Source organism: Hemiscyllium ocellatum, chromosome 1 (genome assembly GCF_020745735.1).
Source record: "Hemiscyllium ocellatum isolate sHemOce1 chromosome 1, sHemOce1.pat.X.cur, whole genome shotgun sequence".
NCBI classification, from domain to species: domain Eukaryota; kingdom Metazoa; phylum Chordata; class Chondrichthyes; order Orectolobiformes; family Hemiscylliidae; genus Hemiscyllium; species Hemiscyllium ocellatum.
The window spans coordinates 8,629,948-8,657,359 of NC_083401.1; the positions used below are offsets into that span (position 1 = coordinate 8,629,948).

The 27,412-nt window shown below is 46.5% G+C and overlaps 1 protein-coding gene across 4 annotated transcripts in view; it reads left to right on the top strand.

Annotated features, from left to right (window-relative positions):
- Positions 1 to 27,412, top strand: part of LOC132820942 (interferon-induced very large GTPase 1-like) — a 60,777-nt gene that overhangs the window by 21,574 nt on the left and 11,791 nt on the right. Inside the window, exon 1 of one of the 4 annotated variants that reach the window (XM_060833462.1) lies at positions 14,336 to 14,368. The exons of 1 other annotated variant lie outside the window; for it this stretch is intronic. The gene's annotated coding sequence lies outside the window, so the exon portion shown is untranslated. Of the gene's footprint in view, positions 1 to 14,335; positions 14,369 to 23,549; positions 23,624 to 23,775; positions 23,852 to 27,412 lie in introns of those variants that run through there. 2 more of the 4 variants (XM_060833622.1, XM_060833375.1) reach the window with 2 other exon arrangements.

Consider the following 27,412-nt stretch of genomic DNA (forward strand, 5'->3'; position numbering starts at 1 on the left):
TTCCTGCCTTATCTCCATAACCCTTGATTCCACTATCCTTGAGAGCTCTATCCAACTCTTTCTTAAACGAATCCAGAGACTGGGCCTCCACTGCTCCCTCTAGGGCAGAGCATTCCACACAGCCACCACTCTCTGGATGAAGAAGTTTCTCCTCATCTCTATCCTAAGTGGCCTACCCGTATTTTTAAGCTGTGTCCTCTGGTTCGCGACGCACCCATCAGCCACCCCTGCCTCCTCATAGGATCTTTCTTCCTTTTTGGAATGAACTGATCCTGCATCTTCTGCATTATACCCAGAAATATCTGCCATTGTTCCTCCACTGCCATCCCTGATAGACAACATGGTTTCGTCAAAGGCAGTGACGTCTCACAAACCTCACTGAATTTGTTTGAGATGGTGACCAAGCATGTGGATGAGGTTAGGCCACTTGACGTGGTGTACATGGAGGTAAAAACAATGACTGCAGATGCTGGAAACCAGAATTTAGATTAGAGTGGTGCTGGAAAAACATCAGTTCAGGCAGCATCCGAGGAGCAGGAAAATCGATGTTTCGGGCAAAATCTCTTCATCAGGAAGAAGTAAAATCGACGTTTCGGACAAAAGCCCTTCCATGGACTTCAGTAAACCCTTCGATAAGGTTCCACATGGTAGGATGTTGGAGAAAATGCAGAGGTTTGGGATTGAGGGTGATTGAACAGTTTGGATTAGAAACTGGCTTTCTGAAAGAAGGCAGCGAGTGGTATTTGATGGAAAATATTCTGCCTGGAGTCAGGTTACTAGTGGTGTGCCACAAGGATGTTTTGGGATCACTGCTGTTTGTTATTTTTATAAATGACTTATTCGCAGGCATAGGTGGATGGGACGCTAAGTTTGCAGATGATACTGAAGTTGGTGGAGTTGATGCAGTGTGGAAGGATGGTGCAGGCTGCAGGGGGACTTGGATAAATTACAGAATTGGGCTGACAGGTGGCAAATGGAGCTAAATGTGAACTGATTCACTTTGGGAAGAATAACAGGAAGGCAGAATACTGGGTCAATAGAAAGAATCCAGGTAGTGTGGATGTGCAGAGGGATATTGGAATCCATGTGCATAGATCCCTGAAAGTTGCCACCCAGGGTGATAGTGCTGTTAAGAAAGCATATGGTGTGTTAGGTTTAATTGGTAGAGGGATTGAGTTCTGGAGCTGTAACGTCATGCTGCATCTATAAAAAACGCTAGTGCAGCCACACTTGGAATATTATGTACAGTCCTGGTCGCTCCATTACAGGACGAATGTGGAAAGCATTGGAAAAGGTGCAGAGGAGATTTACCAGGACGTTGCCTGGTCTAGAGGGAAGGTCTTATGAGGAAAGGCTGAGAGACTTGGGTCTGTTCTCATTGGAAAGAAGAAGGCTAGGAGGGAATTTGATAGAAATGTAGATGATCAGAAGATTAGACAGGGTAGACAGTGAAAGTCTTTTTCCAAAGATGATGATGTCAGCTTGTATGAGGGGGCAGAACTACAAATTGAGGGATGATATATTTAAAACAGATGTCAGAGGAGGTTCTTTATTCAGAATGGTAAGGGTGTGGAATGCCCTGCCTGCTAATGTAGTTAACTAATCCTTGGATAAGCAAATGGATGATGATGGGATAGTGTAGGGGGACAAGCTGAGAATAGTTCACAGGTCGGTGCAACATCAAGGGCCGAATGGCCTGTTCTGCACTGTACTGTTCTATGATGAACAATGGCAGAAAAATAGGTTGTGTCTCACAGCAAAGAAATAATCCAGTGAGGAAGTGGGATTCTAGAAAGGGGATAAAGTAACTATGGCTAACCAGGGAAATTAAGGCCATTATCAAATTAATAGGAAAAATATACTTTGTGGCAAAGATCAGTGATAATTGAAGAATTGGGAAAATTTTAAAAGTCAACAAAAGATGACCAAGAAAATATTAAAGAAGAAAATAAACCATGAGAGCAAAGTAGCAATTAATCACTAAGAGGTGGTTTGAATATGTAAATTCAAGAAGACAACAATTAAACCCTTTGACAATGAAGCCAGTGAAATAATAACGGGGAGCCAGGAAATGGCAGAACAGTCAACAAATACTTTGCATCAGCCTTCATGGTGGAGGATACTAATAACATTCCGAAAATACTAAATAGTGAAGGGGTTAAAGCATTCCGAAAATACTAAATAGTAAAGGGGTTAAAGCATTCCGAAAATACTAAATAGTGAAGGGGTTAAAGTATTCCGAAAATACTAAATAGTGAAGGGGTTAAAGTATTCCGAAAATACTAAATAGTGAAGGGGTTAAAGTATTCCGAAAATACTAAATAGTGAAGGGGTTAAAGTATTCCAAAAATACTAAATAGTGAAGGGGTTAAAGCATTCCAAAAATACTAAATAGTGAAGGGGTTAAAGTATTCCAAAAATACTAAATAGTGAAGGGGTTAAAGTATTCCAAAAATACTAAATAGTGAAGGGGTTAAAGCATTCCAAAAATACTAAATAGTAAAGGGGTTAAAGTATTCTGAAAATACTAAATAGTGAAGGGGTTAAAGTATTCCAAAAATACTAAATAGTGAAGGGGTTAAAGTATTCCGAAAATACTAAATAGTGAAGGGGTTAAAGTATTCTGAAAATACTAAATAGTGAAGGAGTTAAAGCATTCCGAAAATACTAAATAGTGAAGGGGTTAAAGCATTCCGAAAATACTAAATAGTGCAGGGGTTAAAGTATTCTGAAAATACTAAATAGTGCAGGGGTTAAAGTATTCCGAAAATACTAAATAGTGAAGGGGTTAAAGTATTCTGAAAATACTAAATAGTAACGGGGTTAAAGCATTCCGAAAATACTAAATAGTAAAGGGGTTAAAGTATTCCGAAAATACTAAATAGTGAAGGGGTTAAAGTATTCCGAAAATACTAAATAGTGAAGGGGTTAAAGCATTCCGAAAATACTAAATAGTGAAGGGGTTAGAGTATTCCGAAAATACTAAATAGTGAAGGGGTTAAAGCATTCCGAAAATACTAAATAGTGAAGGGGTTAAAGTATTCCGAAAATACTAAATAGTGCAGGGGTTAAAGTATTCTGAAAATACTAAATAGTGCAGGGGTTAAAGTATTCCGAAAATACTAAATAGTGAAGGGGTTAAAGCATTCCGAAAATACTAAATAGTAAAGGGGTTAAAGCATTCCGAAAATACTAAATAGTGAAGGGGTTAAAGCATTCCGAAAATACTAAATAGTAACGGGGTTAAAGCATTCCGAAAATACTATATAGTGAAGGGGTTACAGTATTCCGAAAATACTAAACAGTGAAGGGGTTAAAGTATTCCGAAAATACTAAATAGTGAAGGGGTTAAAGCATTCCGAAAATACTAAATAGTGAAGGGGTTAAAGCATTCCGAAAATACTAAATAGTGAAGCGGTTAAAGCATTCCGAAAATACTAAATAGTGAAGGGGTTAAAGCATTCCGAAAATACTAAATAGTGAAGCGGTTAAAGCATTCCGAAAATACTAAATAGTGAAGCGGTTAAAGCATTCCGAAAATACTAAATAGTGAAGGGGTTAAAGTATTCTGAAAATACTAAATAGTGAAGGGGTTAAAGCATTCCGAAAATACTAAATAGTAAAGGGGTTAAAGCATTCCGAAAATACTAAATAGTGAAGGGGTTAGAGTATTCCGAAAATACTAAGTAGTGAAGGGGTTAAAGCATTCCGAAAATACTAAATAGTGAAGGGGTTAAAGCATTCCGAAAATACTAAATAGTGAAGGGGTTAAAGTATTCTGAAAATACTAAATAGTGAAGGTGTTAAAGCATTCCGAAAATACTATATAGTGAAGGGGTTAAAGCATTCCAAAAATACTAAATAGTAAAGGGGTTAAAGCATTCCGAAAATACTAAATAGTGAAGCGGTTAAAGCATTCCGAAAATACTAAATAGTGAAGGGGTTAAAGCATTCCGAAAATACTAAATAGTGAAGCGGTTAAAGCATTCCAAAAATACTAAATAGTGAAGGGGTTAAAGTATTCTGAAAATACTAAATAGTAAAGGGGTTAAAGCATTCCGAAAATACTAAATAGTGAAGGGGTTAAAGTATTCCGAAAATACTAAATAGTAAAGGGGTTAAAGCATTCCGAAAATACTAAATAGTGAAGCGGTTAAAGCATTCCGAAAATACTAAATAGTGAAGGGGTTAAAGTATTCCGAAAATACTAAATAGTGAAGGGGTTAAAGTATTCCGAAAATACTAAATAGTAAAGGGGTTACAGTATTCTGAAAATACTAAATAGTGAAGGGGTTAAAGCATTCCGAAAATACTAAATAGTAAAGGGGTTAAAGCATTCCGAAAATACTAAATAGTGAAGGAGTTAAAGTATTCCAAAAATACTCAATAGTAAAGGGGAGCAGGGAGGAAATAAACACAATAACTATCACTAGACCAGACACTGAACAAATCTAGACACCAAGGTGCTGGGGCCATCAGCAGCAGCAGCAGCAGCAGCAGAATCAAACTCCAACCCAATCTGGCCTCTCGGCCCGGCATACTCTCAAACTCTACTGTTACCAGCAAGCTGGGGATCAATCCAATTAGAGAGAATGGTAAGGGATAAGATTTATGAACATCTGGATAGGAATAGCGTGATCAGGGATAGCCAGCATGGTTTTGTGAAGGGCAGGTCGTGCCTCACAAACCTTATTGAGTTCTTTGAGAAGGTGACGAAGGAAGTGGATGAGGGTAAAGCAGTAGATGTTGTGTATATGGATTTTAGTAAAGCGTTCGATAAGGTTCCCCATGGTAGGCTAATGCTAAAACTTCGGAGGTATGGCATTGAGGATACATTAGAGGTTTGGATTAGGAATTGGCTGGCTGGAAGGAGACAGAGGGTAGTAGTTGATGGATTATGTTCATCTTGGAGCGCAGTTACTAGCGGTGTACCACAAGGATCTGTTTTGGGACCATTGCTTTTTGTTATCTTTATAAATGATCTAGAGGAAGGACTTGAAAGCTGGGTAAGCAAGTTTGCGGATGACACAAAAGTCGGTGGAGTTGTGGATAGTGAGGAAGGAAGTGGTAGGTTACAGCGGGATATAGATAAGTTGCAGAGCTGGGCGGAAATGTGGCAAATGGAATTCAATGTAGCTAAGTGCGAAGTCGTTCACTTTGGTAGGAATAACAAGATGATGGATTACTGGGCTAATGGTAGGCTACTTGGTAGTGTGGATGAGCAGAGGGATCTTGGTGTCTATGTACACAGATCTCTGAAAGTTGCCACCCAGGTAAATAGTGCTGTGAGGAAGGCATATGGTGTACTGGGTTTTATTGGCAGAGGAATTGAGTTCCGGAGTCCTGAGGTCATGTTGCAGTTGTATAAGACTCTGGTGAGGCCTCATCTGGAGTATTGTGTGCAGTTTTGGTCGCCATACTATAGGAAGGATGTGGAAGCTTTAGAACGAGTGCAGAGGAGGTTTACCAGGATGTTGCCTGGAATGGTAGGAAGATCGTATGAGGAAAGGCTGAGGCACTTGGGGCTGTTCTCATTGGAGAAGAGAAGGTTTAGGGGAGATCTGATAGAAGTGTATAAGATGATTAGGGGTTTAGATAGGGTAGATACTAAGAACCTTTTACCGCTAATGGAGTCAGGTGTTACTAGGGGACATAGCTTTAAATTAAGGGGTGGTAGGTATAGGACAGATGTTAGGGGTAGATTCTTCACACAGCGGGTTGTGAGTTCATGGAATGCCCTGCCCGTATCAGTGGTGAACTCTCCTTCTTTATGGTCATTTAAGCGGGCATTGGATAGGCATTTGGAAGTTATTGGGCTAGTATAGGTTAGGTAGGATTCGGTCGGCGCAACATCGAGGGCCGAAGGGCCTGTACTGCGCTGTATCCTTCTATGTTCTATGTTCTATGTTCTAATCCTGATTCAATCAAGAGTGCAGGATGGCATGCCATAAGCAGTATTAAATTCACCTAAAGATGAAATGTGAACCTGGTAAAGCTACCAAACAGGACTACTTGCATAAACAGAAAGGTTATGGCGGCACGGTGGCACAGTGGTTAGCACTGCTGCCTCACAGCGCCAGAGACCTGGGTTCAATTCCTGACTCAGGCGACTGACTGTGTGGAGTTTGCACGTTCTCCCCGTGTCTGCGTGGGTTTCCTCCGGGTGCTCCGGTTTCCTCCCACAGTCCAAAGATGTGCGGGTCAGGTGAATTGGCCATGCTAAATTGCCCGTAGTGTTAGGTAATGGGTAAATGTAGGGGTATGGGTGGGTCGCGCTTCGGCGGGTCGGTGTGGACTTGTTGGGCCGAAGGGCCTGTTTCCACCCTGTAAGTAATCTAATCTAATAGATGGGACGAAGAGATCCTGCAGCCAATGGATCAGATCTATGCTCCACAATCCTGTCACATCCAGTTGTGGACAAATTAAAACCCACACAGTACCAGGTTACAGTCCAAACAGATATATTTGCAAATACAAGCTTTTGGAGAGCTGCTCCTTTGTCAGCACTCTGAAAGCTTGTGATTTCAAACAAATCTGTTGGACTATAATCTGATGTCATGTGACTTTTAACTTTTAAATAACTCACTGGAGGAGGAGGCTCGGTAAACATCCCAGCCTCAATACTGGGGGAACCAGCACACCATAATACAAGGCTGAAGCATTCAGAACAATCTTCAGCCAACGTGCCAAGTGAATGTGCCAGCTCAACCCTCTCCAGTGGTCCACAGCATCACAGTTGCCAGACTTCAGTGAACTTAATTCAACATGCATATAATATCAAGAAACAGTTGGAGGCACTGGATAATGTAAAGGCTGCAGGGCATGACAACATTCCAGCTAAAGGACTGGAGACATGCCCCACACAAGTGCCAAGCAAAGATCATCTCCAATAAATGAAAATCAAACCTTCTCCCTTTACATTTAATGGTATCAACATCCAATCTCAACATACTGCAGGTTACCATTGACCAATCTCAACATACTGCAGGTTACCATTGACCAATCTCAACATACTGCAGGTTACCATTGACCAATCTCAACATACTGCAGGTCTGCCGGAGGAAAGATCACAGAAGCGCTTCACAGGAGGCTCCCAAGCACTGAGGATGTCACCTAGACAGGGGACGAAACGTCTGCAACACAAATTCCCAGCTCGGCGAACAGAACCACAACAACGAGCACCCGAGCTACAAATCTTCTCTCAAATTTTGAATATCTTCCTACAACTATCTTCTTCACTATTAACTACCTATCAATCTCGGTGTCGTACAAATTTGCTTAACTTTCTCCCCACATTGTCATCAATATCATTATTGAATATAACAACAATAACACTTTCAGTACTGATCCTTGTGGTACACCAATCTCCAGTCACTCAAACAGCCTTCCACCATTACCCTTTGTGACCTGTTACTAAGCCAGTTCCTGATCCATCTCGGGGAGTTTCCCTCAATTCCATGTGCTGCATCTTACTCAATCAGTCTCCCATGTGGGACCTTGTTAAAACCTTTGCCAAAATCTGTATAAACTATATCGACTGAACTTCCCTCATCCATATATTTGATCACATTTACAAAATGTTCTAACAAATGTGCTAGGCCTGACCTCACTCTGACATAGCCATGCTGACGAACTCTAATTAACCCATGCCTTTCTGAGGGGGTATTAATTCATTCCTTCAGAACTTTCTCCAAGAGTTTCCCGATCACTGATGTGAAACTCACTGGTCTGTAATTTCCTGGTGCCTCTCTACCACCCCTCTTAAAAGGTGGAACCGCATTTGTCATTCTCCAGTCCTCTGGCACTTCCCCTGGGGCTAGAGAGGAATTAAACATTTGTGACAAAGCCCCTGCAGTTTCCTGCCTTACCTCCAACACCATCCTGAGATGCAATTCATCCGTGCGGAAAATCTCTCCCGCACCATGACTCCTGATGCACCCATTGTGTTCAGGAACCTTTCACTCATCTTTATTTGTGTCGATTGTCTAAACTGGCTTAATGTAAGGATTGAATATGTTGCCCCTGTATCTACCAAAAAGGGAACTGGTGTGCCTTCCACATATAACATAGAGGTGGGCTTTGACTTATACGCATCATTGTGATATTGGACATACTGTCCACACTTTGCAATCTCAGCACTCAATGTAGAGCTGTGACATGTCTCAGTACCTTAAGATTAGTAGAAGAGATTTGCATAAGAGAGTCTTTGTTGTCAAGCATAAAGGAAAGAGGCTTACCTATACCTTGTGAGTTACCCACCTCCACCTCAGCCTTCCCCTGTCAGTCCCCCTGTCGCTCAGCCTCCAGGGCCGATTGGGACTGTCTGTGTGGGCACTGCCTCGCCCAGTGGGCCATTGCTCCGCAAACAAAGCACCCGCCAGATCTACCTCTGCCAGTGCCTCTTCCTCGACCTCTTTTTCTGCAGCACCTCCCTCCAATGGCTGAGTGACCATCTTTTTGGCTATTTCATCCTTCATTCCATTGATGAAGCTGTTCCTCAGGAATGCTTCATATGGCGTGATTTCTGCTGCTGTTATGTCTTCAGATGGTTTCAGTCCACTATGGACATTATGGATTTCAGTGAGGCGCATAAGGTACTGGGACACAGTCTCACCTTCCTGTTGTTTGCACATTACTATTTTGGTCATGTCCATTCGCACTGGGAATGCCTCCCTACAGGCGGCTGCCAGTGCTGCAACAAAAACATTAATGTCTCTGTTCTCTTCTGCTTGCGGGTTGGCTGCCCTGGCATGGACGTTTGCGGCTGGCCAGTTATGCTTCCCATGGTCTTCGTGCTTCGATCTGTTGCGGGTACGAAGTGCTTTCAGTGATCCAGCAGACCCTGAGGCGGTGGCCGCTGACGTGGAACTTTCGTCAGGCGGATCGCGTAGGAGGGCTGCAGGTCTCGGAGGCCAGTCATCAAGGTCAGGATCTGAAACAGACTTAAGAAACTGTACATCTTCGTTAGGTTGTTTGCCGTGCGTGTCTGCATGTGCGCTGGTGTTTGCACGTGTATTTGATCTATCTTTTACTTGAGATTTCCTTTCTCTGATATCAGCCTCAGCCTTCCACATGTTATAAGCACTCCAATTCACAGGTGCTATTTTCCCTTCCTTTTCTGCTTCTCTCTCTCCTCCAACCTTGACCTCAATATTTCCAACTGCCTTTTACTAAAACTTCCTCCCTCTGGAGAACCACATTCCTTGATCCACAATTCTAACTGCTTCACAGACTCTGGGCCGTAAGTATTGAGCATGTATTGTAGTATTGGTTGGCCATTCCAAGTCCTGTGTGGACTCTCCCGTTATTTGCTCTTGCTGGAACCCATTTTTAATGTAACTGGAAAAGTGTTCAGCTCTCTCTCTCTCTCTCTCTCTCGTGGTACCGTTACCTTTTCCCTTTGACTTGCTTTTCAACCGCCACCAAGACAGAACCCCACTGGTTCTCACCTACCACCCCACCAACCTCCGCATACAACGTATCATCCGCCGCCATTTCCGCCACCTCCAAACGGACCCCACCACCAAGGATATATTTCCCTCCCCTCCCCTATCAGCGTTCCGCAAGGACCACTCCCTTCGTGACTCCCTCGTCAGATCCACACCCCCCACCAACCCAACCTCCACCCCCGGCACCTTCCCCTGCAACCGCAGGAAATGTAAAACTTGCGCCCACACCTCCACACTCACTTCCCTCCAAGGCCCCAAGGGATCCTTCCATATCCGCCACAAGTTCACCTGTACCTCCACACACATCATCTATTGCATCCGCTGCACCCGATGTGGCCTCCTCTATATTGGTGAGACAGGCCGCTTACTTGCGGAACGCTTCAGAGAACACCTCCGGGCCGCCCGAACCAACCAACCCAATCACCCCATGGCTCAACACTTTAACTCCCCCTCCCACTCCACCGAGGACATGCAGGTCCTTGGACTCCTCCACCGGCAGAACACAACTACACGACGGCTGGAGGAGGAGCGCCTCATCTTCCGCCTGGGAACCCTCCAACCACAAGGTATGAATTCAGGTTTCTCCAGCTTCCTCATTTCCCCTCCCCCCACCTTGTCTCAGTCGGTTCCCTCAACTCAGCACCGCCCTCCTAACCTGCAATCTTCTTCCTGACCTCTCCGCCCCCACCCTACTCCAGCCTATCACCCTCACCTTGACCTCCTTCCACCTATCCCACCTCCATCGCCCCTCCCCCTAGTCCCTCCTCCCTACCTTTTATCTTAGCCTGCTTGGCTCTCTCTCTCTTATTCCTGATGAAGGGCTTATGCTCGAAACGTCGAATTCTCTATTCCTGAGATGCTGCCTGGCCTGCTGTGCTTTGACCAGCAACACATTTGCAGCTGTGATCTCCAGCATCTGCAGACCTCATTTTTTACCTCCGGAGGTCCCATCTCGCATTGGGTGTGTCCACCTCAATGCCTTGGTTTTCGTAAACCATGAAACCACTTGCCCGGTACGTCTTAGGCGAGTCCAACTCAGCCAGTGGTGGTTCCACCCGTAACCTTGCTGTCTCATAAACACTCTTGAGGCGGCAAGCCCTTTCCCTTGGGGTTTTACTCTAATACCACGTGAGAGTTCACCGAACCCTTTTCCTGCTGTATTTATTCTTTTAGAATGAGTCTCTATGCAGGATTACTTAACCCACGAGTCTTACCCCGACCTTATTTGATTCGATACCCTGGCACTCGGGTGATCCACAGATTCCCAGTCCTCTCACACAAAAGGGCCAATTCAGCTCCAGATGAAGTGAAAGACCTTCAAGGTGCTGGCACCTACTCCTCCTGGGAATCTTCAGAATCTCACCCAATCGCGGGGTCCCAGGACGAGCCCCCAGGTTTACTGTCGTGGAAGTTAAATCGACTTGACTCAATAATTAGCAAGAGCAAAGCAAGGGTCTTTATTAAAAATCTTGCAAGGTTGACTCATTACACGAAGTCAGATGCCCCAATGCAATGAGTACCAAAAAATTACACAGATACCTGCCTTATAGCATTCCTTATCACACTCTCAAGGGCAGAGACTGGGGAAACTCAAGTTGTTATCCTCTCATGCCCGGTCCTAGACATAACAGTTGTTCAGCTTTCACTGAGTTTGACTATCACAAGGTCGAGTTGAATGCTTACAGAATTCAAACAGAGATAAACTAACTGCAAACTTTCATCAAAGCATCATTTACAAAGCTCAGCACAGCATTGATTTAAACAAAACATCCTCTTTAAATTTCACAGGAAATGGATAATTTTCCATTACACTGAATCTACTCTGCCCCAACCTGTTTACCCTACACACACAGCCCCACCCTGTGCATGTTGATAATGTCAGTGAAACAATTGATTTCCTACTAATCGCATGATTTCTGTGAAGAGGCCTCAGTTCTAATCTATTTATACACGGCGATTGCTGATTGGACATGAAGTAGGCAGAAACTGAAAGTGCTCCTTTTCAGATAAACCCACACACACTTCATTGTAAAGAACCATTTCAACATCAGGAATCATCCAGTCCACAGGTCATCAGCGAACTCTGTTTCTAGTTTTTGCATCTTTACCATTTCATGCCATCACTTTATGTGTTTTTCAGTGAATCCCTCTGTCCCTTCTCTCTCTGATATTTGGTCTCTCTCTTGGAAAGATAAGGACTGATTCGAGATAGTCAACATGGCTTTGTGCGTGGGAAATCATGTCTCACAAACTTGAGTGAGTTTTTTGAAAAAGTAACAAAGAAGATTGATGAGGGCAGAGCAGTAGATGTGATCTATATGGACTTCAGTAAGGCGCTCAACAAGGTTCCCCATGAGAGACTGATTAGCAAGTTTAGATCTCAGGGAGTACTAGCCATTTGGATACAGAACTGGCTCAAAGGTAGAAAACAGAGGATGGTGGTAGAGGGTTGTTTTTCAGACTGGAGGCCTGTGACCAGTGGAGTGACACAAGGATCGGTGCTGGGTCCTCTACATTTTGTCATTTACATAAATGATTTGGATGCGAGCATAAGAGGTACAGTTAGTAAGTTTGCAGATGACACCAAAATTGGAGGTGTCGTGGACAGGGAAGAGAGTTACCTCAGACTACAACAGGATCTGGACTAGAATGGGCCAATGGGCTGAGAAGTGGCAGATGGAGTTTAATTCAGATAAATGCGATGTGCTGCATTTTGGGAAAACAAATCTTAGCAGGACTTATACACTTAATGGTAAGGTCCTAGGGAGTGTTGCTAAACAAAGAGACCTTGGAGTGCAGGTTCATAGCTCCTTGAAAGTGGAGTCGCAGATAGATAGGACAGTGAAGAAGGCATTTGGTATGCAAACTTTTATTGGTCAGAGTATTGAGTACAGGAGTTGGGAGGTCATGTTGCGGCTGTACAGGATATTGGTTAGGCCACTGTTGGAATATTGTGTGCAATTCTGGTCTCCTTCCTATTTTGCCAGGGTTGGAGGATCTGAGCTACAGGAAGAGGCTGAACAGGCTGGGGCTTTTTTCCATGGAGCATTGGAGGCTGAGGGGTGTCCTTACAGACGTTTACAAAATTATGAGGGGCATGGATAGACAAGGTCTTTTCCCTGGGGTTGGGGAGTCCAGAACTAGAGGGCATAGATTTAGGGTGAGAGGGGAAAGATATAAAAGAGACCTAAGGGGCAACTTTTTCACGCAGAGGATGGTATGTGTATGGAATGAGCTGCCAGAGGATGTGGTGGAGGCTGGTACAATTGCAACATTTAAGAGGCATTTGGATGGGTATATGAATAGGAAGGGTTTGGAGGGGTATGGGCCGGGTGCTGGCAGGTGGGACTAGGTTGGGTTGGGATATCTGATCAGCATGGATGGGTTGGACCGAAGGGTCTGTTTCCATGCTGTACATCTCTATGAATCTATGACTCTCTGTCTGTGCTCGACAGTGACTGAGGGTCTTTTCCTCACCTTTCCCTATCTCCCTGGGGAGAGGAGAGTGAAGCAGGGAGAGTGAAGGGAGCAAGAGTAGGGGGTGCAAGATGGTAAGAAATCGAACAAACATTCCCAAGACAACTCAGCCTAACCTCCATAGGGAGCAAATTATTGGAATCTAATTCGAGAGCTGAAAATGTGTTGCTGGTTAAAGCACAGCAGGTCAGGCAGCATCCAAGGAACAGGAAATTCGACGTTGAAGGGCTCTGGCCCGAAACGTCGAATTTCCTGTTCCTTGGATGCTGTCTGACCTGCTGTGCTTTAACCAGCAACACATTTTCAGCTCTGATCTCCAGCATCTGCAGACCTCACTTTTTAATCTAATTCGAGAGATCATGTAAAGCTACCAATCAGAAAGGCAAGGTATAAATCAATCTCAAGCAGCATGGATATGATCGAAGATGATGTTTGATTAACTTGATCGAAGTGTATGATGAGGTCACGATGAGGGTGATACAGTTGATGTGTTCTCTATGGATTTCAACAAGGTTTCTGAGCACGTCCCACATGGCAGACTAGTTTAAAAAAACACTTTAAAATCCCCCATGGGATCCACGGGAATGTAGCAAACTGGAAATAAAGTTGTCAAGTTGGCTTCATGGCAGAACACAAAGGGTGATTGTTGATTGTTTTAGCATCAGGATGACTATTTCTAGTGGATTTCTTCAGGACTCACTCCTGTGGAATGTATTAATAATTGGCCTTAAACCCAGAGGGTATGATCATGACATTTGCAGCTAACACAGAACTTGGCCGTGTGGTTGATGGTGATGAGGACAACTGTAGACTCCAGGATGAATCTGTTCTGCCCCGACCTGTGTACGCCATACACTCAGCCCTACCCTGTGTATGTAGATTATATCAGTGAAATGAAAGGGGAGCACAGTGGCTCAGTGGTTAGCACTGCTGCCTCACAGTGCCAGAGACTGGGTTCAATTCCAGGCTCGGGTAATTGTCTGTGTGGTGTTTTCACATTCTCCCCGTGTCTGTGTAGGTTTCCTCCGGGTGCTCCCGCTTCCTCCCACAATCCAAAGATGTGCAGGTCAGGGGAACTGACCAGGCTAAAATTGCGCTGAGTGTCCACGGATGTGTAGGGTAGGTACATTAGTCCGGGGTAAATGTAGAGTAATGGGAAAGTGAGTCTGGGTGTGTTACTCTTCAGAGGGTTGGTATGGACTTGTTGGGCCAAATGGCCTGTTTCCACACTGTAGGGATTCCAAGTAATTCAATTGCCTTCTTACTAATCACATGATTTCTGTGAATATCTCAGTTCTAATATATTCATACGCTGGCATTACTGATTGGACACGGAGAAACTGAAAGTGAAAGTCCTCCTCTTTATATAAAGCCAAATGCACTTCAATGAAAAGGTCATTTCGACATCAAGAATCATCCGGATATCATTCAGATATCATTGGGTAATTCTGCTTCTTGTTCTTTACCTTTTCTGTTGTCAATTTCTGTCTCATCTCTCCTGCTGCTTCCTCTCGATCTTTCTGTATGTGCTCTCAACTGTGTCTGAGGGTCTTTTTCTGATCTCCTCTTCCCTGTCTCAGTCTTTCTGCGTTCGACTTAGCGTTAGGGAGCAGAGGGCGAGAGGGTGTGTGGAGAGAGGAAGGACGGAGATTAGGGGCAGATGGAAGAGAGGTGGGGAAAAGGGGGACAGAAAGAGGGTGTTGGGAGAGAGAGGAGGCAGTGTGCAGGGGAGAGAAGGGGCAAGAGGGAGAGGAGGAGAGAGAGGAGGACAGGGATAGGGACAGGGACGGGTGGAAGGAGAAAACAAAGAGGGGAGCGGGGTGAAGAAGGGGGAGACGGGGAGAGTGCTGGGAATGGGGAGTGGGAATGGGAGATGGGGAGGGGGCTGGTGTTCCTGACCTGTGTGTCACCCCACTTCCCAACCTCCGTGCCTGTGTGTTCCCCTTAATTTTCTGCCCCTTCCATCCCACGTAGGGAGGGAAGGCAGAGGACAGAGAGAAAGGAAGGAAGGGAGGAGAGAGGAAGGTATGGGGGAGAGCATTTCAGGGGCTGGAGAGCTGAGAGGAGATGGGGAATGGGGAGAGAAGAGACAGATCAACAGAGGGAGAGAGGAGAGGATCGAGGGGGAGAGAAATGAAAGGGAGAGGAGGAGGCGGCTATCAAAGGAAGCAATGGATTGTGTCAGATTAAATAAATACGTATTAAGTTGCTGGATTTAGTATTAAATCTAAATGAGACAACATAAAAAAAAATTGCAAAAGATTCTTTGGGTAACAGGAAAATATTTTCTAAGATGAATGTGGATCCATCATGTGCAGAGACAGGAAATGTTATAATGGGGAATGAATAAATGGTGAATGAATTGATGGAATGTCACAGAGGCTAGCACTTACACACTCAGGAACCCAGGTACAATTCCACCCTCGTGCCAACTCGTCCTCTGTGTCTGCGTGGGTTTCCTCACACAGTCCAAAGATGTGCAGGTTTGGTGGATTGTCCATGCTAAATTAACCTTACAGGATGGTGTTACGGGGATAGGGTCAGATATTCTTCAGAGGGTCAGTGCAGACCTGAAACAAATGTAGGACAGATGTCCTTTATTAGAGGAGACACAGACCTTGGCAATAATTCATGAACTAATTCATGGGGCTCTGCACGCTTGAGCAATGAAGCTACGTGCTCAACAAATGTGGCTCAGTGGTTAGCACTGCTGCCTCATAGCGCCAGAGACCCGGGTTCAATTCCTGCTTCGGGCAACTGCCTGTGTGGAGTTTGCACATTCTCCCCGTGTCTGCGTGGGTTTCCTCCGGGTTCTCCGGTTTCCTCCCACAGTCCAAAAATGTGCAGGTTAGGTGAATTGGCCATGCTAAGTTGCCCGTAATGTTAGGTGAAGGGGTAAGTGTTGGGGAATGGGTCTGGGTGGGTTGCTCTTCAGAGAGTCGGTGTGGATTTGTTGGGCCGAAGGGCCTGTTTCCACACTGTAAGTAATCTAATCTAAAAAAATTGCTCACAGTTGGGAAACACTGAGCAGGCAAACGGAGGCACCTTGAACAGATAAGCTACTCTTTACTATTACCTCCTAGTGAGAGAGGAACTAAGCTTTGTGCAGGAGGCTGCAAAACAGCACCCCCACTGCTACATGGAGAAGGTGGGGAGTGCAGATGCTGGAGATCAGAGTCGAGAGTGTGGTGCTGGAAAAGCACAGCAGGTCAGGCATCATCCGAGGAGCAGGAGAATCGGCGTTTCAGGCATAAACACCACACTCTCGACTCCCACAGCTACATGCCAACACTATAGTTCTGCTGGATGAGGGGCACTTCAATAAAATGATTCCTTAACCGGGAGGAAAGCCATGACCAAGAAAATGGCTTCCACAGAGTTCGAAGACACATTAGAATTCTGGGAGATGATGAGTAAAGATTCTGGAATGGTTACTGCAGATCCACAGGAAACATTAACATCATCCCATCATTTATGAGGGTGGGAGAGAGGGAACAGGGATTGACTGATCTGTTGGTCTTTCATTAACAGCAGGGGAATGTTGGAATCTATTAGAAGTGACAGGGTTGGACAGAGTCAGCATGAATTTACAAAAGGGAAGTTGTGCTTGAAACTTTCCTGGAATGTTTGGAGCAGAGCAGGTAAGGGCTGTTAGGCAGTGGCTGCTTGTAGGCTCGGTGACGTTGTTCAACGGTTTAACTTTGAAAGGGTTTTTAAAAAAAAACGCGGAGCGACCCGGAAACTGGTGTAGCAGAAGCTTACCTGGGTAGGTTTTTTTCCCTATAAAAACGCCCAGTTGTCTCTGGTTTGTTACCCGTGCCACGTGATAGAGAGTCGAGGAATAGGGAGAGAGAGCAGTTAAATGCGTGGCTACAGGGGTGGTGCAGGAGGGAGGGATTCCGGTTTCTGGACAACTGGGGTTCTTTCTGGGGAAGGTGGGACCTCTATAAACAGGATGGTCTACACCTGAACCTGAGGGGCACCAGCATCCTTGGGGGGAGGTTTGCTAGTGCTCTTTGGTGGGGGGGGGTTAAACTAACTCTGCAGGGGCATGGGAACCTGGACTGTAGCTTTAGGGTACAGGACCTGGAGTGTAGGGAGGTTAGGAACATGGCATCAGTCTCGAAGGAGGGTGCCTGAAAACAGGAAAGTGGCTTGAAGTGTGTATCCTTCAATGCGAGAAGTATACGAAATAAGGTAGGTGAACTTGCAGCGTGGGTTGGTACCTGGGATTTCGATGTTGTGGCTATTACGGAGACATGAGTAGAACAGGGACAGGATTGGTTGTTGCAGGTTCCAGGGTTTAAATGTTTTAGTAGGGTCAGAGGTGGGGGTAAAAGAGGGAGAGGTGTGTCATTGCTTGTCAAAGATAGTATTACAGCGGTGGAAAGGACGATGGATGAAGACTCTCCATCTGAGGTACTTTGGGCTGAGGTTAGAAATAGGAAAGGTGAGGTCACCCTGTTAGGAGTTTTCTACAGGCCTCCTAATAGTCCTAGAGACGTAGAAGAAAGGGTTGCGAGGATGATTCAGGAGAAGAGTGAAAGTAATAGGGTGGTTGTTATGGGGGACTTTAACTTTCCAGATATTGACTGGGAAAGCTATAGCTCGAGTGCGTTAGATGGGTCGGTATTTGTCCAATGTGTGCAGGAGGGTTTCCTGGCACAACATGTAGACAGACCAACAAGAGGTGAGGCCATACTGGATTTGGTTCTGGGTAACGAACCAGGCCAGGTGTTAGAATTGGAGGTAGGTGAGCACTTTGGGGACAGTGACCACAATTCGGTGACTTTTACTCTAGTGATGGAGAGGGATAAGTGTGCACTGCAGGACAAGGGTTATAGCTGGGGGCAGGGAAATTATGATGCGGTGAGGCATGACTTAGGATGTATGGCTTGGAAAAATAGGCTTCAAGGGAAGGGCACAATCGATATGTGGAGCTTGTTCAAGGAGCAACTATTGAGTGTCCTTGATAAGTATGTACCTGTCAGGCAGGGAGGAAAGGGTCGTGTGAGGGAGCCGTGGTTTAATAAGGAATTGGAATCCCTTGTTAAAGGGAAGAGGGCGGCCTATGTAAGGATGAGGTGTGATGGTTCAATTGGGGCGATTGAGAGTTATAAGGTAGCCAGGAAGGATCTAAAGAGAGAGCTAAGAGCAGCAAAGAGGGTTCATGAAAAGTCCTTAGTTGGTAGGATTAGGGAAAACCCAAAAGGTTTTCTATAGGTATGACAGGAATAAAAGAATTACTAGGGTAGGAATAGGTCCAGTCAAGGACAGTAGTGGGAAGTTGCGTGTGGAGGCTGAAGAGATTGGGGAGACACTGAATGAGTACTTTTCGTCAGTATTCACTCAGGAACAGGACATTGTTGCTGAAGTGAATATTGAGTCACAATTAATTAAAATGGATGACTTTGAGGTATGTAGGGAAGAGGTGTTGGAAATTCTGGAAAGGGTGAAAATAGATAAGTCCCCTGGGCCTGATGACATTTATCCTAGGATTCTCTGGGAAGCAAGGGAGGAGATTGCAGAGGTTTTGTGTCCTCGTTGTCTACAGGAATAGTGCCAGAAGACTGGAGGATAGCAAATGTGGTTCCCTTGTTCAAGAAGGGGAGTAGGGTAAAACCCTAGTAACTATAGGCCGGTGAGTCTCACTTCTGTTGTGGGCAAAGTCTTAGAGAGAATTGTAAGGGATAGGATTTATGAACATCTGGATAGGAATAATATGATCAAGGATAGTCAGGATGGTTTTGTGAAGGGCAGGTCGTGCCTCACAAACTTTATTGAGTTATTTGAGAAGGTGACTAAGGAGGTGGACGAGGGTAAAGCAGTAGATGTGGTGTATATGGATTCTAGTAAGGCATTTGATAAGGTTCCCCATGGTAGGCTACTGCAAAAAATATGGAGGTATGGCATTGAGGGTGAGTTGGAGGTTTGGATTAGGAATTGGCTGGCTGGAAGAAGACAGAGGGTAGTAGTTGATGGTAACGGTTCATCTTGGGGTGCAGTTACCAGCAGTGTTCCGCAAGGATCTGTTTTGGGACCATTGCTGTTTGTCATTTTTATAAATGACCTGGAGGAGGGGCTAGAAGGCTGGGTGAGCAAGTTTGCGGATGATACGAAAGTCGGTGGAGTTGTTGACAGTGAGGAAGGATGTGGCAGGTTACAGCGGGATATAGATAAGCTGCAGAGCTGAGCAGAAAGGTGGCAAATGGAGTTCAATGTAGCTAAGTGTGAAGTGATTCACTTTGGTAAGAGTAACAAGAAGATGGGGTACTGGGCTAATGGTCAGATACTTAGTAGTGTGGATGAGCAGAGGGATCTTGGTGTCCATGTACACAGATCTCTGAAAGTTGCCACCCAGTATATATAGTGCTGTGAAGAAGGCATATGGCGTACTGGCTTTTATTGGTAGAGGAATTGAGTTCTGGAGTCCTGAGGTCATGTTGCAGTTGTATAAGACTCTGGTGCGGCCGCATCTGGAGTATTGTGTGCAGTTTTGGTTGCCATACTATAGGAAGGATGTGGAGGCACTGGAATGGGTGCAGAGAAGGTTTACCAGGATGTTGCCTGGTATGGTAGGAAGATCGTATGAGGAAAGGCTGAGGCACTTGGGGCTGTTCTCATTGGAGAAAAGAAGGTTTAGGGGTGACTTGATAGAGGTGTACAAGATGATTAGGGGTTTAGATAGGGTTGACCATGAGAACCTTTTTCCACGTATGGAGTCAGCTATTACGAGGGGGCATAGCTTTAAATTATTGGGTGTTAGGTATAGGACTGATGTTAGGGGTAGATTCTTTATCCAGCGAGTCATGAGTTCATGGAATGCCCTGCCAGTAGCAGTGGTGGACTCTCCCTCTTTATGGGCATTTAAACGGGCATTGGATAGACATATGAAGGAAAGTGGGCTAGTGTAGGTTAGGTGGGCTTGGATCGGCGCAACATCAAGGGCCGAAGGGCCTGTACTGTGTTGCATTTTTCCATGTTCTATGTTTTGATGATCCAACTGGAAGAAGAGATGAAGGGACCAATGAATGTGGTTTATTTGGGCTTTCAAAAAGACAAGGTCTCATATAAGAGGTGAGCGTGCAAAATTAAAGGGCATGGGATTGGGATGTGGTGTGCTGACATGGATAGAGAACGTGTTGGCAGACAGGAGAAAAAAGAATTGGAAAAAACAGACCTTTTTTCTGAGTGACAGGCAGTAACTAGTGGGGTACCCCAGGGCTCAGTGCTCCAACTCCAGCTCTCCACAGGATGGTCTATTGATTGGGAAAGGATTGGTTCAATGAGACCCTGGTTGCTGAAAGTAAGCATGCAGATGCGGCAGGTGGTGAAGAAGATAGATGATTGTGACAGGGAATTCCAGGATTTTGACCCCCCAACAATATGGTGTTCCCATGTATCTGCTGCCCATGTCCTTCTAGATTGAAGTGGTCAAGGGTTTGGAAGGTGCTGCCTAAGGATCTTCGGTGAATTTCTGCAGTGTGTCTTGTCCAGTTGAAAATATTTAACAAGTTGTGGTCAGTGTGGATAATGGTCTCTCTCTGTTCCCATTTCAAACATATATATCAAAGTATATGAGAGCCAGAGAAGCAATAGCCTCGTGGTATTATCACTAGACTAGTCATCCAAAAACACATCAAGCATACCTGGGTACAAATGTTGCTGTGACAGATGGTGAAATTTAAATATAATTCTTTTTAAAATTAACAGTCCTAGTTTCTTTGGGTATTTAGGTTGGCATAACATCATGGCCAAAGGTCCATTGCTGCGCTGTATCGTTCTATGTTGTATGTGATCAGAACTAAGAATAAAAAATGAGGTCTGCAGATGCTGGAGATCACAGCTGCAAATGTGTTGCTGGTCAAAGCACAGCAGGTTAGGCAGCATCTCAGGAATAGAGAATTCGACGTTTCGAGCATAAGCCCTTCATCAGGAATAAGAGAGAGAGAGCCAAGCCGGCTGAGATAAAAGGTAGGGAGGAGGGACTAGGGGGAGGGGCGATGGAGGTGGGATAGGTGGAAGGAGGTCAAGGTGAGGGTGATAGGCCGGAGTGGGGTGGGGGCGGAGAGGTCAGGAAGAGGATTGCAGGTTAGGAGGGCGGTGCTGAGTTGAGGGAACCGACTGAGACAAGGTGGGGGGAGGGGAAATGAGGAAGCTGGAGAAATCTGAATTCATACCTTGTGGTTGGAGGGTTCCCAGGCGGAAGATGAGGCGCTCCTCCTCCAGCCGTCGTGTAGTTGTGTTCTGCCGGTGGAGGAGTCCAAGGACCTGCATGTCCTCGGTGGAGTGGGAGGGGGAGTTAAAGTGTTGAGCCACGGGGTGATTGGGTTGGTTGGTTCGGGCGGCCCAGAGGTGTTCTCTGAAGCGTTCCGCAAGTAAGCGGCCTGTCTCACCAATATAGAGGAGGCCACATCGGGTGCAGCGGATGCAATAGATGATGTGTGTGGAGGTACAGGTGAACTTGTGGCGGATATGGAAGGATCCCTTGGGGCCTTGGAGGGAAGTGAGTATGGAGGTGTGGGCGCAAGTTTTACATTTCCTGCGGTTGCAGGGGAAGGTGCCGGGGGTGGAGGTTGGGTTGGTGGGGGGTGTGGATCTGACAAGGGAGTCACGAAGGGAGTGGTCCTTGCGGAACGCTGATAGGGGAGGGGAGGGAAATATATCCTTGGTGGTGGGGTCCGTTTGGAGGTGGCGGAAATGGCGGCGGATAATACGTTGTATGCGCAGGTTGGTGGGGTGGTAGGTGAGAACCAGTGGGGTTCTGTCTTGGTGGCGGTTGGAGGAGCGGGGCTCAAGGGCGGAGGAGCGGGAAGTGGAGGAGATGCGGTGGAGGGCATCGTCGATCACGTCTGGGGGGAATCTGCGGTCCTTGAAGAAGGTGGCCATCTGGGTTGTGCGGTGTTGGAATTGGTCCTCCTGGGAGCAGATGCGGCGGAGACGAAGGAATTGGGAATATGGGATGGCGTTTTTACAGGGGGCAGGGTGGGAGGAGGTGTAGTCCAGGTAGCTGTGGGAGTCAGTCGGTTTATAATAGATGTCTGTGTTGAGTCGGTCGCCCGAGATAGAAATGGAAAGGTCTAGGAAGGGGAGGGAGGAGTCTGAGACAGTCCAGGTGAATTTCAGGTCGGGATGGAAGGTGTTAGTAAAGTTGATGAACTGTTCAACCTCCTCGTGGGAGCACGAGGCAGCGCCGATACAGTCATCGATGTAGCGGAGGAAAAGGTGGGGGGTGGTGCCAGTGTAGTTGCGGAAGATGGACTGTTCCACATATCCTACGAAGAGGCAGGCATAGCTGGGGCCCATGCGGGTGCCCATGGCAACTCCTTTAGTTTGGAGGAAGTGGGAGGATTGAAAAGAGAAGTTATTCAGGGTGAGGACCAGTTCAGTCAGTCGAAGGAGGGTGTCAGTGGAAGGGTACTGGTTAGTGCGGCGGGAAAGGAAGAAGCGGAGGGCTTTGAGTCCTTCGTGATGGGGGATGGAGGTGTACAGGGACTGGATGTCCATAGTGAAAATAAGGCGTTGGGGACCGGGGAAGCGAAAATCCTGGAGGAGGTGGAGGGCGTGGGTGGTGTCCCGAACGTAGGTGGGGAGTTCTTGGACTAAAGGGGACAGGACCGTGTCGAGGTATTGGGAGATGAGTTCGGTGGGGCAGGAGCAGGCTGAGACAATGGGTCGGCCGGGGCAGGCAGGTTTGTGGATTTTGGGCAGGAGGTAGAAACGGGCGGTGCGGGGTTGTGGGACTATGAGGTTGGAGGCGGTGGATGGGAGATCCCCTGAGGTGATGAGGTCCTGGATGGTCTGGGAGATGATGGTTTGGTGGTGGGAGGTGGGGTCGTGGTCAAGGGGGCGATAAGAGGAGGCGTCCGCGAGCTGGGGTTTGGCTTCAGCGGTGTACAGGTCAGTGCGCCAAACTACCACCGCGCCTCCCTTGTCTGCCGGTTTGATGGTGAGGTTGGGGTTGGAGCGGAGGGAGTGGAGGGCTGCACGTTCTGAGGGTGAGAGGTTGGAGTGGGTGAGAGGGGTGGACAGGTTGAGTCGGTTGATGTCACGGCGGCAGTTGGCTATAAAGAGGTCGAGGGCGGGTAGGAGGCCTGCACGGGGTGTCCAGGTGGATGGGGTGTGTTGGAGGCGGGAGAAGGGGTCGTCAGAGGGTGGGCGGGAGTCTTGGTTGTGAAAGTAGGCACGGAGGCGAAGGTGGCGGAAGAATTGTTCAATATCTCGCCGCGTGTTGAACTCATTAATCCGAGGGTGTAGGGGAATGAAGGTGAGGCCCCTGCTGAGGACTGATCTCTCATCCTCAGAGAGGGGGAGATCTGGAGGGATGGTGAAAATCCGGCAAGGCTGGGAGCTAGGACCTGGTGTGGGACTGGAGCTGGAGCTGGAGCTGGGGGCGGGGTTAGGGGCGGGGACAGAGATCGAAGTAGGGGCGGAGTTAGACGTGGTGACGTTGCTCGACGTGGGGGCGGGGTCATGCGTCGTGACGGAAATAAGCGTGGGGGCGGGGTTACGTGAAGCGACGGGAGATGGCGTGGGGGCGGGGTTATGGGCGGGGTTATGCGTAGTGACGAAAGACGGCGTGGGGGCGGGGAAACCTGAGGATTTGTGCTCCTGCAGGTTAGTGATGTCAGTGGGGGCGGAAGTGGCTGCGTCGACGGCAACCGGAGGGGCGGAAATGGTTGCGGTGGTCATTCCCGGTGGGTCGCGGGTCCGTCGGCGATTGTGGAAGCGGTTGTGTGTGTGGTGGTCACCGGGGCAGTTGTAGGGGCGGCGATCGCGGGGGCTCCGAGGTCGGTGGGGGCGGAAGTGACGTCACGGTCGGCGGCGGCCTTTGGTGCCGCGGGCGCTGTGGAGGCCACATGTGTAATGGCGTCCGACAGGCCTGTGGAAGATTCTGGAATAGTTGAGGGGCCACGAGTGTGGGGGTAAGTACATGAAAGTTTTTGGTACTTACTGTCTTTAATCTCTGATAGGGCTAGGAAGAACTGTTTGTTGAGTTTGTGGATTCTTCTGTAGATGAAGAACAGCAGGGGTCCTTTGCAGGTCTGTGAGAGTGTGGTCCTGAGCTGGGGTAGGGCTGATTGCAGGGAGTGTAAGTGGCGACGCATGGCTGCAAGGGTGGAGCGGAGGATCCGGAGGGAGGTCTGTTGCTGGAGACTTCGGATTTGTTGTAGGTACAGGTTGTCCTGGTTGGGTCCAAATTTTGTTGGTTGGAATGTAGTTCGGAGTCCGTGTGGGATCAGTCGGTTCCTTAGGCAGGTGCTGAGGAAGGAGATGTGGCTGTGGTAACGGGTCTGTTTGAGAACGTGGCTGAAGAGCTTCTGTGCAGAGGAGATGACCTGGGGGGTGCAGTGAGAGAGGGACTCACTGAAATCCTTGTAGATGGAGGAAGAGAGCTTCTTCAAGGAAGGCATCCTTGTAAGAGGATTCGCAGTAGGTTAAAATCTTCGAGTAAAAAATGAGGTCTGCAGATGCTGGAGATCACAGCTGCAAATGTGTTGCTGGTCAAAGCACAGCAGGTTAGGCAGCATCTCAGGAATAGAGAATTCGATGTTTCGAGCATAAGCCCTTCATCAGGAATAAGAGAGAGAGAGCCAAGCAGGCTAAGATAAAAGGTAGGGAGGAGGGACTAGGGGGAGGGGCGATGGAACACATTTGCAGCATCAGAACTAAGAAGTTAACATTCAGTAATTTTGATCTTTTGAAAGACAGAAGAGGTGGAAAAGTTGATGGGGCCACACTGTTAATAAGAGATGAAATGAGAACAATTGTGAAAGGTGACCAGGTCTCGGATGATCGAGAGTGTGTTTGGGGGGGAAGTAAGAAACAGAAAGGGAAAGAGCATTTTGGTGGGAGTAATATACGGACCCCAAACAGTAGCCACTTTGTAGGAAAAGGCAACAAATAAATAAATAATAGATGCATGTGAAAAGAATACAGCACTAATTATGGATGACTTTAATCAAAGATTCCCTACAGTGTGGAAACAGGCCACTTGGCCCAACAGAGGAGACAATGGCCTAGTGGTATTATCACTGGAAGCTTAACGCATAGGCTCAGGTAATATTCTGTGAACCTGGCTTCAAATCCCACCACTGCAGATGGTAGAAATTGAATAAATATCTGGAGTTAAGAGTTGATGATGACCAAGATTGCATTGTTGATCGTTGGGGAAAAACCCATCTGTTTCACAAATGCCCTTTAGGGAAGGAAACTGCCATCTTTGCCTGGTCTGGCCTACATGTGACTCCAGACACACAATGATGTGGTTGACTCTTAACTGCCCTCAGGGTAATTAGGGATGGGTAATAAATGCTGGCCTAGTCAGTGATGCACTCATTCCATGAATGAATTTTTAAAAAGTCTACACTAACCCTCGGAAGAGTAACCCACCCAGACCCATTCCCCTACCCTATGTTTCCACTAACTAATACAACAAATCTACACATCCTTTAATACCACATGCAATTTAACACGGCCAATTCACCTAACCTATATATCTTTGGACTGTGGGAGGAAACTGGTGCATCTGGAGGAAACCCACACAGATACAGGGAGAATGTGCAAACTCCACACGGACAGTTGCCCGAGGTTGGAATCAAACCCAAATCCCTGGTGTTATGAGGCAGCAGTGCTAACCACTGAGCCACCAATCGTCAAGTTGCTTGGGCCAATCAAGTTGAAAAGGGAATCAATGACAAGAACTTCATAGTGAACCAGGGATAGCTTCCTCGAGCAATATGCAAGGGAGCCAAGTAGGGAGCAGGCTATCGATGATGGAGTAATGAGGAATGAACCAGGTTTAGTGAATTGTTTCAGAGTGAAAGGTCCCCCCAGTAGCAATGATATAATTTAATCCTCTGTTTGAGCGTAAGAAACTAGAGTTAAATGAATGGAATTACAATGAAAGGAGGATAGAGTTAGCTAAAGTGAACTGGTTGGATAGATTAACAGGAATGACAGTGAGGATAAATTCAGAATCCAGGAAAGGAGGACTAAAAAGATAATAGAGTGAAAACTACAAGAGCAAACCAGCGAGGAGAATAAAAATTGCCAACAAGAGCTTCTTTATGTTGACAAAAATGAAGAGAGAGGTCAAAGTAAACATAGTCCTTTTAGAAAATGAAGCTGGTGAGACAATTTTCAGGGACATGGAGATAGCAGATGCTTTGAGTCAGTCCTTAACGTGGAAGATAGACTTAATTTGATTTATTGTTGTCACATGGATGTCGATACGGTGAAAGGTGCTGGTTTGCATGCTCTATAGGCAGATCATACCATGCCAAGTGCATCACGTAGCAGAACAGAATGCAGACTTCAGTATTACAGCCAGCCGCAGAGAAGGTCATCATCATACAGCACAGAAACAGACCCTTTGGTCCAACCAGTCCATGCCAATCATGTTCCCAAACTAAACTAGCCCCACCTTCCTGTGCTTGACCCATATCCCTCCAAACCTTTCCTATTCAGAAGTGTAGCCAAACGTCTTTTAGACATTGTAACTGTTCCTGCATCCATTAGTTTCTCTGGCAGTTCACTCCACACACGAACCACTCTCTGTGCAAAAACATTGCCCCGCGTGCGCCTTTTAAATTTCACCTAAAAATAAGCCCCCAATTGTGAACGCCCCACCTTAGGGAAAAGACCCTTGTTATTCACCTTATCTATGACCCTTATGATTTAATAAACCTGAATAAGGTCACTCGTCAACCTCCTACACTCCAATGAAAATTGTCCCAATCTGTCCTTTCTATTTTTATTATCTCAAGCCCACCATTGCTCACAGACTAGTCAAGCAACAGCCTGACATAGTCATTCTTACGGATTCATATCTTATGGATAACACCCCAGACACTGTCATTACCATCCCTGGATATGTCCTGTCCCACTGGCAGGACAGACCTAGCAGAGGTGACAGCACAGGGGGATACACTCAGGAGGGAGTCGCCCTGGGAGCCCTTGACATTGACTCTGGACCTGATGAAGCCTCATGGCGTCAGGTTAAAGGTGGGCAAGGAAACCTCTTACTGGCTCGGCTGATGAGTCAATACTCCTCCATGTTGAACAACACTTGGAGGAAACACTGAGGGTGGCAAGGGCGCACAATATTCTCTGGGTGGGGGTGTTCAATGTCCACCACCAAGAGTGGCTTGGCAATAGCATTACAGATTGAGCTGGTCAGGTCGAAAAGGATGTAACTGCTAGACTGGGTCTGCAGGTGGTGGTGAAGGAACCTGCAAGAAGAAAACACATACTTGACCTCATCCTTCCTAATCTGCCAGCTGCAGAACCATCTGTCTATGACAGTATAGGTAAACGTGACCACCGCACTGTCCTTGTGTAGATGAAGTCCCGCCTTCACATTGAGAACAACCTCCATCGTATTGGGTGGCACTATCATTGTGCTAAATGGGACAGAGTTTGAACAAATCTAGCAGCCCAAGACTAGGCATCCATAAGTGCTGTGGGTCATCAACAGAGGCAGA